Source organism: Hesperophylax consimilis, chromosome 22 (assembly GCF_061612785.1).
Source record: "Hesperophylax consimilis isolate HC1 chromosome 22, BYU_Hcon_1.0, whole genome shotgun sequence".
Taxonomy (NCBI): Eukaryota; Metazoa; Arthropoda; class Insecta; order Trichoptera; family Limnephilidae; genus Hesperophylax; species Hesperophylax consimilis.
The window spans coordinates 18,724,032-18,730,747 of record NC_142857.1 but is presented as its reverse complement, the minus strand read 5'-3'; the positions used below and the strand labels follow the sequence as shown (position 1 = coordinate 18,730,747).

The following is a 6,716-nucleotide window of genomic DNA, read 5'->3' as shown; positions in this document are numbered from 1 at the left end:
CCGTTACCTTCAGCCGTAATGGTCCCACAACTTGGTCAAGATACCACAGGGCAGAAGATATGCTCTAGCACACCTTAGTATGATAAGATAAATAGTGCTATTTGAATGAAAATTATAAAATAGTAGACGTATTTACTTACACACTAATTACAAAAACCTTAAAACTTTTTGCATAAGTGCCCATTACCACAAACGTTAAGAATATAACATGACATCGTGTATTGTAAATGGAAACAAAATGTATTACAATAATTAAAAAAAATGCAATTAATATATATAATGGGGGTGTCCATGTATTCGAAGTACTTTTTTCCTAAGTTTTTGTGAAATTGAACTCTCATTTTGATGTATGCATCGTATTAATATTTCACAAAAATTCTGTTTTTTCCAAAACAAATTTTGTTTTAAAACGATTGGATATTTGGCACAAAATAAAACGAACACTCTGTACACATCAAGAAATACACCTGCGTACTTTTAAAGTTAATTTGTCTCTCGGCAATTATTTTCAATTAAAGAACTTTGCTAAAAAATAAGGTGCAGTACCAACAGGGTGTTGGGAAAATATAGGATCATTTATATTTACCCTCGGCTGGAAAAGAAAATAACTTGACGCGTAATCAACGGAATTTATTTATTTTACCACTTCATTTTATTATTATTAAGCAATATTTGTTCCATATTTCTACATCTTACGTAGTATTTTTGTATATTGTTTCAATAGTATAATTATGTACCTGGGTAAAGATTAGGGGATGTGAATTCTATAGTACCTGCCAACTGGGTGCATTTTTAGTGTGGAAATAATATTATTATATTATAATAAGTATTTGTTTCACTTGATCGTGCAATTTCATCCTCGGGCATCCTCGACCTCTTCAATCATTCACTTCCAAGTAACACATTCTCCCTACGTTATTTCTTCGTTCATCACTTGCATCTCATTTTTCCATAAATAATTATTTGATTCATGTATTCGCCGGGTATCCTCGACTTTTTGTAACATTCACATGTATGTTATATCATGAAATACAAAAACTAGTTTTGTAACATTCACATGAATGTTATATCATGAAATACAAAAACTAGTTTTGTAACATTCACATGTATGTTATATCATGAAATACAAAAACAAGTTTTGTAACATTCACATGTATGTTATATCATGAAATACAAAAACTAGTTTTGTAACATTCACATGTATGTTATATCATGAAATACAAAAACTAGTTTTGTAACATTCACATGTATGTTATATCATGAAATACAAAAACTAGTTTTGTAACATTCACATGTATGTTATATCATGAAATACAAAAACTAGTTTTGTAACATTCACATGTATGTTATATCATGAAATACAAAAACTAGTTTTGTAACATTCACATGTATGTTATATCATGAAATACAAAAACTAGTTTTGTAACATTCACATGTATGTTATATCATGAAATACAAAAACTAGTTTTGTAACATTCACATGTATGTTATATCATGAAATACAAAAACTAGTTTTGTAACATTCACATGTATGTTATATCATGAAATACAAAAACTAATTTGTAACATTCACATGTATGTTATATCATGAAATACAAAAACTAGTTTTGTAACATTCACATGTATGTTATATCATGAAATACAAAAACTAATTATGTTGACTTTAATTCGACTCAGTATCTCTGAATTTAAACGGGCTTTAAAAAAAATTATTTAAAAAATCTTACCATTCATAAATTTTAACTTCTTATCAATATTTTATAATAAACCATATTCTAAAAGTTCCGGTAATTGTTTGGTTTCGGTTGTCTCCTTATTGTACCTTTTTAAAGTGTCTGCTCAGAAAATTCTCAATTCTGAGCATAAACTGCCTCCTGTTTTATATTATGTTTTAGTTTTAATATTCGTATTTGTCCTATCCTGCTGTTATTGTTATTCTAAGTTTTGTCATCACTTTGTAAAAACAGTGTATTTAATGTTATAATATTAGATCTGTATTGGGTAAGGCACACTGTAGGAATAATTTTAAGAACCACTAATACTGAATTACCATTTTTTTAAAGTTTGTTATACGAGTAGTTAAGCGCACTTGAAGTGAAATGACACTAAACTGCGCTATATAAATGCCATGTTATTATTATTATTATTATTATTCTAGTGCAGAAAAAAAGCGTTAAGGCTTTCTCGGGCTTCCCCGATTTCCTCTACCATTCAAACTACTCTAAACACTCTTGACACTAATAAGAACAAACAGTGGTATGGGACCACGTACGGGACAAACAAATAAACATTAATTTATATATTTATAAACATATAAGTTTTGCATAAATTTTTATTTTCGTTTCCAAAGGTTATCTTTTCATGCAAATTTGAACTGTTATAATCGAGCTCTTCCAAATATTCAATATTTTTCGTGTTACAGTAATTTATCTAATAATAAGGTTATTTACAAATCAAACAATTTATTAAAAGTATTTTTCCTATTTTAAAACATTATTATGGTCAACATAGGTATGTAGAAATCAGATGACATTCGGAATCAAAATGTTATTTTAAAGTTGACACAGAATTTCGCATTTTCTTATCACATTTTGCATGTGAACGGAAACCGCAAAAATAAACTTCAATAATTTAATTTAAATGCTCTCTGTCTGATCGAGATAAGCAAATTGTTTTTTTTTGTAATTTTGATTGGAGAAATTTGACATGAACACAATGAGCGATAAATTATACTAGAAATATTACTTCAAAAAAAAAATATTCTGAAAATATTTAATCAATCGATTTTTAACACCTAGACACAGATCTGAAAGCTTTTGTTTCTCTCAGACGTAATCCAGTAATGATCTTAACACGACTGGGAGGCTGAAAATTTTCTGACGTTCCCTGATGCTAATTCTTTTGGCGCCAGTCAAATCTTCAAAAAATATAACAACTGTTTATATGTGATGAAGAAAAAAGTTGTTAAGAATAACTTATTTAAAAATAGGCTGAAATTCAAGTTAGACAGTGTTTTGTAAAAAAAGTGGTGGTTTCTTGAGTATCAAAAAATAAATCAGCAACAAAAACCTCAGAAAAACCTATCTCAAATTAAACCTACACCAATTGTAATCGTGATATCACAGAATATGCAGAAACATCGCAGAGAACACTCAATTTCCGATTAAACTATGACGTTGATCAACATTTCTTCCAATGGAGGTTCTATTACATAGTTTGTAAATTTGATATAAGTATTGTATAAGTTGATTGATGTAGTAGTTTAGTTTCTACCGTGCATATTATATTGTTGTCCGATCTCAGTTTCCGACGAAAGTTACACAGAGAATTCGGATGGTTCAGGTTCTAGTCAATGTTAACTGGATTCATTGTTGACGATTTACATGGATTTTGACCAGTCGTTAATGGGTATTCTAAAAAAACTGTTTGGTGATATTCAGGTATTGTAGAATTTTGAGTGGTAGAAGAAGAAACTGGTGTAACATGATTTTGATCATAGGATGAAGTTTGATTGAAAATTTCCGTAGAGTTTAAATTTGTCAACTGATCACCAAATAACGGGGGGATGGTGGATTCTGAAAAGTTTTGAACACATTTTGAAGTTAAAAAAACTCTGGCTCCTATTTCGTCAAGATTCGTTATTTCAACATTTTCCGCCGGTATCTGGAGTTTTCCGACGTTTGTGGAGTCAAGAAAATGTTGTCTTCATTCAGTTTCTGACAAAGTTGGCACAGTAGTTGTTTGATTTGAATCATGCTCTAGTAAAATATGTATGGGTTCAGTTTCCGAAGAACTTTGTTCAGTAGTTGTCGTTTGATTTGGATCATGCTCTAATAAACGTTGATCGGATTCAGATGAATCTTGACCAGTGACTAGTTCATTTTCTGAAGAAACTGATCGAGAATATTGAGTAACAGAAGTAGGAACTGGTGTAATTTGATTTACATCTGAAGAAATTTTGGGAGAATTTGTAAAGATTTGATTGAAATTCTCTATAGAGTTTGAATTTGTCAACTGAACACCAAAAGATGGGGGCCTGGTGGATTCCAAAAAGTTCTTAACGTATTTTGGAGGTAAAAACACAATTGCCCCGTCGTGTATTTCAGAGATTCCGTCAAGTTTCACCATATCAATATTTCTTGACAGAGTCTGGAGTTTTCTGAAATTTCTTGAGTCATGTTGTCTGGATTCAGATTCCGACAGACTGTGCATAGAAGATGATCGATGTTGTTCAAGCTGTAATAAAGCTTGCCTGGACTCAGTTTCCGAAGAACTTTGCAAACAAGTGGTTTGATGTGGATGATGCTCTAATAAACGTTGGTCGGATTCGGATAAACCTTGACCAGAGATAAGTTCATGTTCTGGAGGAACTGATTGCTGATGTTGAGGCGTAGAATGTTGAGTGGCAGAAGATGAAACTGGTGTAACTTGTATTGAAGGAATACCACGAGCAGATGAAGATTGATTGATATCTTCAGTAGAGTTTGAGTTTGAAACTCTGAAGAATGGGGGCATGGTGAATTTCGGAAACTTCCTTACGTATTTTGGGGTTACAAATACCATGGCCTTCAAGGGTATGGCACCGTTATCGTAGCATCCATCGCTTCCTTCTAAAAATTCGTCAGGTGTAAGGGATTTGTTTTCGACGTTTTTCACCGGAGTCCGCTTCCTGAATTCCATAAGTTTTTTACAGCAGCAGTTTCCCATTATGATTATATCTTCTCCCTATAATGTAAAGCATCAATATAAGAAGAAACGCGTTTTATTTTCTGTGAGAAACTGTCTGTATATATCTAAGTGTCTAAGGGAATGAATTGAAATGGACTTTGAAAAAATATTATTTCTGGAAACTGAATTTTTTTTTTTCGCTTGCAATCAACTGTTGAAAAAATTATGCTATGTTAAAAAAATATTTGCCAAGTATAAAACTCGGTATTTTCCATTAAAGAAATAATATTCTAAAAAAATACCTTTCATTATCACTTTTACAACTTTCACAAGCGACTTTTGCGACCTATTTCATAAAATTTCTTATTTTTGCAATTATTTTTAATGTAGTGTTAAAAAATCCCTACAACCACAATTAAAAGCACAAACAATTTCACAAATGTATTAAAATTTGTCTATAAAACATATTTGTAAAGTAATGCACCATTAGCAATTTATTTGCACAATTTTATTTTTGATTTGATTGACACTGAAGTCAAAAGTTCTTAAAGTTTTAAACAACTATTAAATTAGAACACACAAAATAAATAAAAACACTGTCTTCGTACCTTTTTATTTTCTTCAGTATTTTTTTTATGCCGTCAACTGAAAATCCACTTTCAGGGATTGCTCATGAGACACTGACTTTGACATAACAAATGTCAGTATCAACGTATTGAATACGCTTTACGACTTGATTACGCATTTAAATTATCACAATTCCTCTATTGAAACAGGAAAACAGGAATGGTGAACCTGTGTGTTAAAATACATGTATATAACACATTTCAGAATGTGTAAAGTAATGCACCATAAGCAATAACTATACGATTTAATTTATTGATGTAATTGACACTGAGTTGTTAAAGTAAAAAAAACTATTAAATTAGAACAAATAAAATTAATTAAAATTTTGTCTTCGTACCTTTTATTTACTTCGGTATTTTTTCTATGCCATCAACTAAAAACCCACTTTCAACGATTGCTGATAAGGCACTGACTTTGACATAACAAATATCAGTACAGACGTATTGATTACGCATTTAAATTACCACAATGTTTACTTTTAAGCAGGAAAACAGGAATGGCAAACCTATTTTATTTGCACCTCGTTCGAGATTGGAATATACTCTAGACCGAAATTTCACAAACCTTTGTTTCATGTCTGTCTCTGAGCCTCCACCAATACTTTCAACATTAAATTATGTCTCTTCTATATCTCTCATTTTAAATTGTTAAATTGTTAGATAAAATTTCAGTGGAATTAGTACAAATAGTCTAATATTTGCATAACTTGAAAAAACTTTCATAATTTTGTTTTATAACTTATTTACATGCTACTAAAATATTGAGAACGTTCGCCCATGTAAAACGTATCATAGCTAGAACTCTCTAGATACGATGCTAGCATTCGGAGCATACCTACAAGCCCGAAGATTCTCGATGCACGCTCTCCTATATTACGGCGGATCGAAAAGTACTAAGTCAGTCATTAATTAGCAGTTACAACAGTGAAAAAAACAATATAGACTCGTTATATAAAAAAATTAGCGTCCTTGTGAGAGCTCTGAAGGGGTACCATCAGTACCTAAAACAGGTCGGGGAAGTGGTGGGCCTCCTCCAGTTACAACAGTGACCAACCTCCGGTAACGATACTACTGTAACGATATATTGAAACCAAAGAGTATGGATACTATTGAATCCTAGTTCCATGATTGAAACGAATTAAAACTTTTTTCACTAATTTTAGTTTTTGACCGTCAGCGGCTCATCTTATTATAGCCATCTTCAGACTGGTACAATTATTCCTCAAACTATGGTTTATGGCGGAGGGAGGAGGCAGAAAGCATTTGGGAGAGGGGGTTGGGCTTAACAGTAGTAGTATACAATGATTTTATGGCAATTAGATTTTCCCGTCATTGACGGTCTCCGTGGTTGAGGGGTAAGGCTCTTGACTAGCAAGCCAGAGGTCGTGAGTTTAAATATATTCAAATATGAATAATTTGTAT

At 31.5% G+C, this 6,716-nt stretch overlaps 1 long non-coding RNA gene across 1 annotated transcript; it reads right to left on the bottom strand.

Annotated features, from left to right (window-relative positions):
- Positions 1–3,382: 3,382 nt before the first annotated feature.
- LOC149413184 (uncharacterized) lies at positions 3,383–5,695 on the bottom strand. Its single transcript, XR_016304272.1, has 3 exons — positions 5,633–5,695; positions 5,277–5,463; positions 3,383–4,725 (listed from the first exon to the last, which is right to left on the bottom strand). It is a non-coding gene; the product is annotated as an uncharacterized LOC149413184 (long non-coding RNA).
- Positions 5,696–6,716: the final 1,021 nt, after the last annotated feature.